At 44.5% G+C, this 12,782-nt stretch overlaps 1 pseudogene; it reads right to left on the reverse strand.

Annotated features, from left to right (window-relative positions):
- Positions 1 to 8,670: 8,670 nt before the first annotated feature.
- Positions 8,671 to 11,380, reverse strand: LOC119307231 (annotated as a pseudogene).
- Between the last annotated feature and the right edge of the window lie 1,402 nt (positions 11,381 to 12,782).

The raw sequence follows: 12,782 nt of genomic DNA on the forward strand, positions 1-12,782 counted from the left end.
TGCTATGGTGTTCTTGTGGGCCGACACATTAGAACCCTTGTCTAATTCTTGTGGGCGGGGGCGGCTCAAGCTCGCCTAGGTGGGGCGGGCGCGACGCGGCCGGGCGGCGGCAGGGGTGAGGGGTCGGGGCGGCTCAGGCAGGGAGAGAGAGGGAATGGACAGATCGGGCGCGGGCGCGACCCCTTATCTGCTAGGTCCCAGCTCTTTGCCGTCTGCCAGCAGACGACAAAGAGCGTACCTAGTGGGGTGGGGCCGGGGGGAAACGGGCGAACTAACGGCTATCTTCTTTGCCGTCTGCTGGCGGACGACAAAGAAGATGGCCGTTAGTTCACCCCGGTACGCCCGCCACCCACCCTCTTTGCCGTCAGCTAGCGGACGACAAAGATATGCTGATGGCAAAGCCATCCTTTGCCGTCCGCTATCTCTTTGCCGTCAGTTTTTCGATGGCTGATGGCAAAGCCTTTCTTTGCTGTCAGCTAGCGGATGGCAAAGAAGTGGCAGACGACAAGGAAGTGGATTCCAATAGTGCGAGATGGATTGCGATACATAAATATTTTTTCGCGAATACGCAAGCTGCGTATCTTTGTATTGATAGAAGGAGAAAGTAGCATGAGATTACAACGCTTACAGGGCCATGTACGCAGGAGGCATGGTGCACGAGCGTCGGAGCAGACTTGGAACCAGGGGTCTGCTCAGCCCTAAAGTCTAACCTAGTAGCTACTCGCCAGGGATGATGTTAAGTAGCCCTTTGGCGCCTGCCTTTGCCCATAGGCGCGCCTCATCCTTGATGGTGTCGGAGACGAGGGTGAGCGAGGGAGTGGCTCGGTCGAAGAGGCACGAGCGAGGGAGTGATACATAAATCTATAATGTAAATATAGAGGCACTTCTTTTCTTCTTAGGGAAGTATAAAAATATATCTTTTCTTTATGATATAGAAGGGAGTGAGATTTGTCTTTATTTTTCTTGCATTTTATAATTTTGTACAAGTGTCTGAGAAAAGACACTCGACAAACAGGTTGACACTCGGCAATCAGTGTGATTTCAGTAGTAATGCAACATGCCACCTCAACATGTAACTATTTATGGAGAAATGATTTTCTCATTATGCAATCATGCATGCCAAAAGACTCGCCCAACACGCAACATTGCATGAAAAACTATTGGGAGCCGCTAGGGATCAGACTACTGATCCTTTGCATCTATCAGACTAGTTGCAAGCCGTAGGATCAGAAGAATAATGGTCGTCCGATCTGGTATAAAAAAAAAACCACGCGTGGTAGGTTTGTTTCCTTCGTGAATTGCTTCCTTCCTTGTATAACTGCTTCCGTAAAGATTGCTGCTTCCTAATCACCAACCACCCCCGGAAATTGCGATCCTTTCCTAGTAATTGCTTCCTGCTAACCCCCAAATATTGCGATTTGTTTCCTAAAATTGCTTCATAATTTTGGAAAGTACGATTATTTCTCACAATTAAATCCAGAAATTAATTATGATATTTTTTTGGACTCGTTTGTTTATGGATGGCAACATGATTTTGATGACATGGAAGCATTCTTATTGATGCACGGGAGCATCATTTCAGGAATGATGTCAAATCCCTTTTTCTTAGAAATAATTTGGGAAACTACAAAACTTCTCACGATTAAATTTGGCAATCAATTATGATATTTTTTAGAGGTTTTTCTTTATAGATGGCAACAATATTTTACACCACAGAAGTATTCTTCTGGATGCATGGAAGCATCATTTTTTCTTGGTGCTTCCATCGATCATAAAATTGTTTTTGACATTTTTAAGATGTGTTTCTTCATAGATGGCAACATGGTTTTTATGCCACAGAAGCATTCTTCTCGTTGCATGGAAGCATCCTTTTCTTGATGCTTACATCAATCATAAATTGCTTCCAACCAAAATATTTTTTTTGGGTGCAAAGGAAATGATATTTTCATATAATGGAAAATTTTGCTTCACAAGAAATCACGTGAAGCACAACATGAATGATCAAGCATTGAAATATATTATCCCCATGAGAACATAAATTTACAAATTTATTTTGTAACGAAATAAAAAAATCTATTACAACACTACTTTCATTTCATCGTAGCCGACATAGGGGCGGGCACTGGATAATCTGAAAATGACAAGATCCGTGTGTGCCATGAGCTCTAACATCATTTGTTGTAAAACCAAAAACTCAGAGATGTGCCTGGTTGATCTCAATCTCGGCTCATGACATCATCATTGCGAATCTATAGAACTGAACCATTCAGTGAGAAAGAATGAAGTTCACAATTCAGTGGTTAGTACAAAAATTCACTAAAAGTAATACAATGACAGTATATAATATAATGTAGGAATAGAAGCAACGCTGGCAATGGTTGAAGCAGACACATATAGTGGTTGAAGCATACATTAGTATTCCATAATGGTTGAAGCAAAATGCTTGTACAATAAAAGTAGCATAGACTTACAATGGTTGAAGCAAAAAATTCATTACCATAGAATTATCTGCAAGAAACAAGAGGAAGCATGGTTGATAGGAAGCAATAGCTTTAATTATTTTCACAATAAATATAAAAGACATAGTGTAGACATGAAACTTTCATTGCTGGCATGATCAGATGCATAAAGTTGTGCTTCATTAATAAATTAGGATTTCAATTGTATGGAAGCAAGGCATAGACAAAGTTGTGCTTCATGAATAAATTAATATTTCAATTGTATGTACTTAAGCAAGACATTGACATAAAAAAGGCTTATTTGTTACCCAAAGTATGGCAAGTTTTAGGAAGCATAAAATTATGGCAGCGCAAGATTACTATTGTTGGTTGGAAAATAAAACATTTGGTAATGTAGAACATACTAACATTGTGGCAAATGAAGAGGATGCATGGCTTGTTTTGCATAGATACAAATTTAACTGATGTACTGTTGCCTAGCGGAAACAATTTTCTAGCCCAGAAAGATGTAAAAGTATTAAAATATAGATGCGTCATGGTAAGAAGCACAAAAAAAGGGAGCTAATTAAAGAACTTCAGGCAATAAGAGGATAGAATTTTCATCTCACCAAACCAATTTATCATTTTTTAACAAACTATGCAATCAAATTGTATAGAGTTCAGAAGCATAGTCATTCGAACATAGGTGTTGCATAATAAATAAGCATGAACATGGAACTTTGGAAGAGAACTAATCATGGATGGAAGCATGAAAATTTGAAATGACAACTATAGCACCAAAATTGAGACGCATATTATTGTGATGTGCGTACTAAATTAACCAAAATTCGCATACGATATAGTGATCGATTACACATCAGTTAGAAGTCTGATAAGTGAACCAAAATTCGTACTCCCTCCGTCCCAAAATAACTGTCTCAACTTTGTACTAGCTCTAGTACAAATTTGTACTAAGCTCAAGACACTTATTTTGGGACGGAGGGAGTAGATAATATAGTGATGAAGCACAAGTAGGATAAAACCATAATATGGACAGAAGAATCAAGATTGGACGACTAGATACCTAGCTGAGACCAGTGTATGTACGCTGCCTGTGGGGAGGGGGCGGATCCTGCAATCTTCCTCGCGTTTTGGTGCTCCGCAATTGAGACGATGATCCGCCGCGACGGACTGAAGAACTTGGGTCCCATATCTAGTGGAGACGACCATGTAGGGGAGCGGGAGCTCGCTCGTCGTCGCGGCAGATAATGCCGAGTACAACCACCGGATTGGACAACGGACCGGCGTATTGGATCTCACCGGCACAGTTGGTATGGCAGGTTCATGGCGAAGAGATGGAAGGCGGTAGGGCAATTGCGAGATCGGCGTTGGAGACAGTTCAAGAGTAGGCGAGATGGGGAAGTGGTCGGGTGGGTTTTAGGAAGGCGATATTAATGCGGGATAATTGACGAGCAATTATAGGTGGGACCTGGCGAAAATATTTGGCCTGGTTTGGAAACAATCTCAGCCGTGAGAGAAAAACGCATCGACGTCTCCGGATTGGTCTGATGATTTCATCCTATAGGACTACTGATAGGAAGCGTTTCCCAAAACTATTACAGTTCTTATATTCAATATATATTTTATAACTAGACAATGATCAAACACAATAAATTATATATATATATATATATATATATATATATATATATATATATATATATATATATATATGTATGTATGTATATTCCAATCAGTCATTTTTTGTCGCACCTGGAGTATCATCCAGAAACGGTATATATTTATACACACTACAAGAAGACCCGTAGTAATGCAACATGCCACCTCTACATGCAATTATTGATGGAGAAATGGTTGTCTCATTATGTAATCATGCATGCAAAAAGACAACCCACTCAACAGGCAACCTTGCATGAAAAACTATGATAGTACTTATATTTAATTAATATATATTTTTTCCCGCAATAAGTGTGTGTGTGTATATACAATGATCAAATACAGTGAACCATATCTATACTCAAATAGTATCTCATATTATTAATCCAAACATTCATGATTCAATCAGCCAATTTTTGTCGCAGCGTGCAAAGTATCATTTAGTAAGGTAAAGGTATTTATACACAGTACTAGAAGACACGTATGTACGGCTAGCTCTGCCCATCCATGCAGCGCGGCACATCTGAATCAGCAAGCCATTGAGATAAATGAAGAAGACGGATGTGGACGGTAATGTCACCGTCTATGAAGCTCGACTTGTGGTGAAGAGTTCTTCACAAGTTCAAGGAGTTGACTACGATGAGATTTTCTCATCCGTAGCGATGCTTAAGTCCGTCGGAATCATGTTAGCATTAGCTGCATTTATAAAATCTGGCAGATGGATGTCAAAACGAGTTTCCTTACCAGTTTTCGTAAGAAAAGGTTGCATGTGATACAATCAGAAAGGTTTTGTCGATCCTAAAGATGCTAAAAGGTATGCTAGCTCCAGCGATCCTTCCATGGACTGGAGTAAGCATCTCGGAGTTGGAATATATACTTTGATAAGATGATCAAAGATTTTGGGTTTATACAAAGTTTATGAGAAACTTGTATTTCCAAATAAGTGAGTGGGAGCACTATAGAATTTCTGATGAGTATATGTTGTTGACATATTGATGATCAGAAATGATGTAAAATTTCTGGAAAGCATATAGGGTTATTTGAAAGATGTTTTTCAATAGAAAACCTGGATTAAGCTACTTGAACATTGAGCATCAAGATCTATAAGAATAGATCAAAATGCTTAATAATACTTTCAAATGAGCACGTACCTTGACATGATCTTGAAAGTGTTCAAGATGGATCAGTCAAAGAAGGAGTTTTTGGCTGAGTTGTAAGGTACGAAGTTAAGACTTAAAGCTCGACCAGGACAGAAAGGAGAGAAAGGACGAAGGTCGTCCCCTACGCTTCAGACGTAGGCTCTATAGTATGCTATGCTGTATACCGCACCGGAAGTGTGCCTTGCCATGAGTCAGTCAAGGGGTACAAGAATGATCCAGGAATGGATCATTGGACAGCGGTCAAAATTGTCCTTGGAGTAATAAGGACATGTTTCTCGATTATGGAGGTAATAAAGAGTTCGGCGTAAAGGGTTACGTCGATGCAAGCTTTAACACCTATCCGAGTGACTCTGAGTAGAAAACCGGATACGTATAGTGGATCAACCATTTGGAATAGCTCCAAGTAGAGCGTGGAAGCAACATTTACAATATGACCTAGAGATTTGCGAAGTACATACGGATCTGAATGTTGCAGACCCGTTGACTAAAACCTCTCTCAAGCAAAACATGATCAAACCTCGGAACTCATTGAGTCTAAATCACATGATGATGTGAACTAGTTTAATGACACTAGTAAACTCTTTGGATGTTGGTCACATGGCGATGTGACCTGTGAGTGTTAATCACATGGCGATGTGAACTAGATTATTGACTCTAGTGCAAGTGGGAGACTGTTGGAAATATGCCCTAGAGGCAATAGTAAATTAGTTATTATTATATTTCCTTGTTCATGATAATCGCTTATTATCCATGCTATAATTGTATTGATAGGAAACTCAGATACATGTGTGGATACATAGACAACACCATGTCCCTAGTAAGCCTCTAGTTGACTAGCTCGTTGATCAATAGATGGTTACGGTTTCCTAACCATGGACATTAGATGTCGTTGATAACGGGATCACATCATTAGGAGAATGATGTGATGGACAAGACCCAATCCTAAGCCTAACACAAAGATCGTAGTTCATATGCTAAAGCTTTTCTAATGTCAAGTATCTTTTCCTTAGACCATGAGATTGTGCAACTCCCGGATACCGTAGGAATGCTTTGGGTGTACCAAACGTCACAACGTAACTAGGTGGCTATAAAGGTGCACTACAGGTATCTCCGAAAGTGTCTGTTGGGTTGGCACGAATCGAGACTGGGATTTGTCACTCCGTGTGACGGAGAGGTATCTCTGGTCCCACTCGGTAGGACATCATCATAATGTGCACAATGTGATCAAAGAGTTGATCGCGGGATGATGTGTTATGGAACGAGTAAAGAGACTTGCCGCTAACGAGATTGAACAAGGTATCGGTATACCGACGATCGAATCTCGGGCAAGTATAATACCGCTAGACAAAGGGAATTGTATACGGGATTGATTGAGTCCTTGACATCGTGGTTCATCCGATGAGATCATCGTGGAACATGTGGGAGCCAACATGGGTATCCAGATCCCGCTGTTGGTTATTGACCAGAGAACGTCTCGGTCATGTCTGCATGGTTCCCGAACCCGTAGGGTCTACACACTTAAGGTTCGATGACGCTAGGGTTATAAAGAAAGTTTGTATGTGGTTACCGAATGTTGTTCGGAGTCCCGGATGAGATCCCGGACGTCACAAGGAGTTACGGAATGGTCCGGAGGTAAAGATTTATATATGGGAAGTCCTGTTTTGGTCACCGGAAAAGTTTTGGGTTTTATCAGTAACGTACCGGGACCACCGGGAGGGTCCCGGGGGTCCACCAAGTGGGGCCACCGGCCCCGGAGGGCTGCATGGGCCAAGTGTGGGAGGGGACCAGCCCCAGGTGGGCTGGTGCGCCCCGCCACAAGGGCCCAAGGCGCCTAGGGTTTGGGGAGGGGGTGCTTCCACCTAACTTGGGGGGCAAGTTTCCCCCCTCTCCCCCCTTGGCCGCCACCCTTAGATGGGATTGGGGCTGCCGCACCCCTTGGGGTGGAAACCCTAGAGGGGGCGCACCCCCCTCCCTCTCCCCTATATATACTTGAGGGTTTTGGGGCTGCCAACACATGAGAACCTCTCCCTCAAGGCGCAGCCCTACCTCTCTCCCTCCCCGTCTCTCGCGGGCTTGGCGAAGCCCTGCTGGAGTGCCACGCTCCTCCACCACCACCACGCCGTCGTGCTGCTGATGGATGGAGTCTTCCTCAACCTCTCCCTCTCTCCTTGCTGGATCAAGGCATGGGAGATGTCACCGGGCTGTACGTGTGTTGAACGCGGATGTGCCGTCCGTTCGGCACTAGGATCTCCGGTGATTTGGATCACGATGAGTACGACTCCTTCAACCCCGTTCTCTTGAACGCTTCCGCTTAGCGATCTACAAGGGTATATAGATGCACTCTCCTTCCCCTCGTTGCTGGTTTCTCCTTAGATAGATCTTGGTGACACGTAGGAAAATTTTGAATTTCTGCTACGTTCCCCAACAACGGGAGAGGCCGGCGACGGGTCGCGGGAGGAGGCGGCGGCGGGGCCATGGGAGGAGAACGACGGCGGGGCTGCAGAAGGAGAAGGTCGTCGCTGGTTATAAGGCCGTTCGGAAAAGTGCTTATGGGCCGGTCTGGCTCTGCTCTTTGGATCTCGGGAACACCTGTTCGGCTCCTTATAGGGCCGCTGTGATCAGAATAACTATTCTAATCCTGGGATTAGAATAGTGTTATTGTCTCTCTCTCTATATATATATTAAAGATCTCATATTATTAATCCAAATATCCATATTCCAATTAGTCATTTTTTGTCTCACGTGAAGTATCATCTAGAAAGGGTATATATTTATACACACTACAAGAAGACCCATAGTAATGCAACATCCCACCTCTACATGCAATTATTGATGGAGAAATGGTTGTCTCATTATGCAATCATGCATGCGAAAAGACAACCCACTCAACAGGCAACCTTGCATGGAAACTATTATAGTACTTATATTTAGAGAAATCATTTTCTGAGCCCGCGCTCATCTGCCCCCATGTTGAATAAAAAAATCAAAACAAATACTATAAAATTAAAAAAATTCCAATTTTTTCCCATGATAGACAATTTGATGCGTTAGGTCCGCCATAATTTTTAAATCATTTGGACAACTGAGAAACTCTAAAAAAAAAACAAATCCAGGGTCTGTAAAACAGTTTACTGTTCATGTGATGTTTTGACCCAATTTGTCTATTTTGCTGAGAGCTACTCAGATGTCCAAATGAGCTAAAATTTGGAGCGAACCTCACGCAATAAATTGTCTACGATAGGAATAAAAATGGAATTTTTTGAATTTTTTTAGTATTTGTTTTGAATTTTTTTTCTGACCGGACGCAGATGAGCGTGAGCACCGAATCGCTGCACTCTTATATTTAATATATGTTTTATAACTAGACAATGATCAAATACAGTAAACCATATATATATTCAAAGATCTCATATTATTGAACCAAACATTCATGTCTCAATCAGCCGATTTTTGTGGCAGCGTGCAAAGTATCATCTAGTAAGGTAGTATACATTTATACACAGTACTAGAAGACACGTATGTACGGCTAGCTCTGCTCATCCATGCAGCGCGGCACATCTGAATTTCAAATGGAGATGCTGTGCGGGATGCCCATCCCCATCACCGTTTTCTCGTCCTCGGGATGACCATTTGACGGCCTGAGCAGCACATACGGCACCACACCAGGGCCATAACGGTTTTTTAGCTTGGAGTCCATGTTGGCCTTGTCGATCTGCACCGCGATATCTATCATTTTGGATTTGAACCTGTCAAAAGCCTCTTTGATCTCCTCTTCCTGTCTCCACACAAGCTCTCCGTACGTGGCCATGTATTCCTCGTCTGGCGAGTGTGAAGACAGGAGGTTCAGTATCAGCATGACCAGGACGCTCTGGTACTGGGATGGGAAGGTGTCCAGCAGCACCCTCTCTGGCTCCTCCAGAAACGCGCGCATCTCCTTGGAGTCGGGGCCGCCCATCTCCGACGGCATGTTCTTCCGGGTTGTGGTTGGGCGGTTGGGGACGTACCCAGCCAGGGGGTACTGGCCAAAGTTGACGGCGGCGTGATGCGCGGACGTGACCCACGTGATGGTGGCCAAGACTTGGACCAGACTCTCGTGGCTGTCCAGCACCGGCCACCACGGCTCGTCCTTCTTATCCTCGTGGCCTTTGGTTCGCACCTCCGTCCACCAACCTTGGAGCTCCTGGTCGTCGATGATGTCCTTCGCGCATTTGTAGTAGTGCTTCACGTAGTCCGACGCCCACTGCTTGATGGCATCCCAGACCATGAGGCCATCGTTGGCGTATGGGTAGTCCTCTATGGCCAACTCCAGTTTGCCATCCTCCCCTCTCACCGCCATGCCCCTCCGGATGAGATCTTCCGGCAGAGCCTCCATGTCGAACCGCCAGAACTTGTCGTAAACCACGGAGCTGAGCTCCATGCAGTATCTTCCGGGCGAAAAGGTGCTCTCGATGATTCCACCCGCGTTGACGAGCATCTGGCGCGCCTGAGCGTTTATCTCCATGGTGTACCGGAAGTGCGGGTGCAGCAGCTGGTAGATGGGGTGCATCTGGCTCAGCAGATGATGTACGGCTCAACACAACAGTGCGTCCTCAGCCTGGCATGTGACGAAACGCAAAACAATCAGACAGACAGGCATGCATGCACGCACGCGCTGTGAATGAATAATTAGACTGGGGCGTAGACGTACCAGTGGCTAACGAGCTGGTGGTAGCCGGTGTCATGAGCCAGGACATGGGACTTGGCGAGCTGCCACAGCCAGGATTCTGTGACGCTGGATCCCGGCGTGAAGACCTGGCGCCACTCGTCCTTGGTCGGGGATGGCGAGTTGCGACGGCCATGATCCTGTGACTCAGGCCTCGTCAGCTCGATGGCGATCGGCCGGAGTGTGCCGTCCCCTGTGAGGAAGAAGAGCGTGCGCGACCCATACAACGTCGTGTCCTCAAGCATGCGCACCTTGTGTACGAATGGCAGGAACATGTCGTGGTAGTCCAGCATGAACAGCTTCTTCCTACGCATGGCCTGTACGTACGTATATATATATATATATATATATATATATGCTTATTACATATATATAAGTCTTTTTTTACAGATTTTAATATGAACTACATACTGATGTATATAGGCACAGTGTAGATTCTAGATTCACTCGTTTTGCTCCGTATGTAGTTCATATTAAAATCTATAAAAAAATTATATTTAGGAACCGAGGGTGTAATTAGTTATGCATGCATCATGCTTCTTTCTTCCTTGTTTAATTCTCACCTCCTCAGCTGTCATGACACCGTTTATCTGCTCTTCAATCAGCTCTTTAGTGATAAGGGATGGCCCGTCCAGCTTGCTGACGATAGGCAGCTCCTGCATTCATGCGCAGTTTTCAAGGTACCATGCACATGCATCTACGGTAATGGTGATGAACTGATACTATATAACTGAACATATATAGAGTGGATAGTGTACCGTGACTAGTTGGATGCTCAGTGGGTTCATCCCTGCAAGGGTTTGTCGCGCAAACTCCTCATCTCTGAACCAAGCAAACTTGTCCTCTGCATCATTTTCCAACATGCATGGATGCATATATGCACCAGTAAGAATTACGGGATGGTAGCATATGCATCTGATTTGGAGGCTCGCCGCTATTTTCCATAGCCCGCTATTTAAAACATTGATATCTACTAGTACTAGAACTAATTAAACATGCAAATCTCTACTGAGTAGTACCACAGTAGGAGTACGTACTATCATGAATTTCCGGCGTTTCAAACTTCAAGAATCTGCAGATCTCCTCCGAAAGGTGCGCTCCATGGAGGAGGCGCTCCAGCTCATCCACAACAAAACCTATCACGACCCCGACAATCTCCGCTTGTGTGTGCGGTTGCGATTGCGAGGGCTGGTTGGTGAAGTCGACGTCGTACAGCGCATCGATCGCCGCCAAGGAAGGGAAACTCTGGCTCCTGTGGTCTTTCATATCCTTGAACTCGACCGTGCAGGCCGCGTGTGCCGCGGACAAAACCAGCTCTCTTATGAACGCCGCGTCTTTTATCTCCGTGAACGCCTCGTCCCGGGGCACATAAATCTTGTCGGTGGCCCTCACTTCCGAAGGTGCATCTTCACGACAAGATTCATCTAGTGTAGTGCCCATAATCAGCGTTTTTGACACCATACTAGAGGAGTGTTTTTTTAGACAAGCGAGAGGAGTACGGCGGGGCGGTACGTACCTTGCATGTATTGAGCGCGGCCGAGCACAGGTCGCTTGTTGCCGAGGTCGTTGTAGACGTCATAGTCGTAGATGCGCTGGTGTGGCTTGCGCTCGCCGGTGCCGTCGCCGCGGATGGCCAGTAGCTCACTGCGGCGCAGCTTCTTCATGCCCTCGGGCGTCTTCGACGGGAGGTAAGAGTACTGCACCGCCGCACGCAGGCACGATGGTAGCTGCTGGTAAGGTAATTGCATGCTAGTGTTTGTGAAGTTGGTTCAGTTTAGGGCAGGGTAGGGTACCGACCGTGACAGGGAAGAAAGTACGCTTGTCGTCGTTGCTGCTGCTGCTGCGCGAGGGGTGGATCCACGAGTTGCAGTGGAATAACGTAGCGCTGGACGACTTGGGGCCCTGGTCGGCGGGGAAGATCCTGACGTCTCCTAGCAACATCTCGTTGTAGTGGTCGTTCACCACTCGCACGGCGCCGATGGGGCCGAACGATGCCGGCACCGTGAAGGTGGCCTCGAACGTGTAAAACTCCTCATCGGCTCCTGTACCCGAGTATTTGGCATAACTTGGATCTTCCCGCTCTTCTGCACCCACAGCCAACAACCATATATACATTCAGGTCTAAGGCCCCGCTGGGATTCATGGTGACTGTATTTTCTCATCAGTTTTTGGGCTATATCATTCCACCTTCATTCTGATTTCTGAATTTTTGTATGTCGGGTTGTATCATTACCCTTAAAACCATGCATGTATATGTCTTTTTCTCGGCTTATTTATGGGTATATATGTCTACATATGTTTGGGAGTTCATTTTCTATCTACATCCAGAATTTATGTAACTTTTATGATTCATTTTGTTATTCAAGAATTACGTACCGTTGTTCTTGTTGCTTTTTTTTGCGAGAAGAATTACTATTGTTGTTGAATTTATTATTGTTATCCATTTATTATGTACTCTCTCCGTTCCTATATAAGTCTTTGTAGAGATTTCACCATAGACTATATATTAAGCAAAATGAGTAAATCTGCACTCTAAAATATGTCTACATACACCCGTGTGTAGTTTGTAGTGCAATCTCTAAAAGACTTCTATTCAGGAGCGGAGGGAGTATTTTGTTGTTGAATTACCTAATTAAATTATTTTTCATGTTTGCATGGAATTTTGATAAAGCAGGTACTCATAGGCATCCGTAGGGAGTCCGTATAGTATAGAGATGGCTGCCTTTGGAAAAAACAAATTATGTTTCTCTGAACGACAAGAAAAAAGAAGAAATTATATGCATGCAGGATTCGAATAAGGGGGCG

This window comes from Triticum dicoccoides, chromosome 5B (assembly GCF_002162155.2).
Source record: "Triticum dicoccoides isolate Atlit2015 ecotype Zavitan chromosome 5B, WEW_v2.0, whole genome shotgun sequence".
Classification (NCBI taxonomy): Eukaryota; Viridiplantae; Streptophyta; class Magnoliopsida; order Poales; family Poaceae; genus Triticum; species Triticum dicoccoides.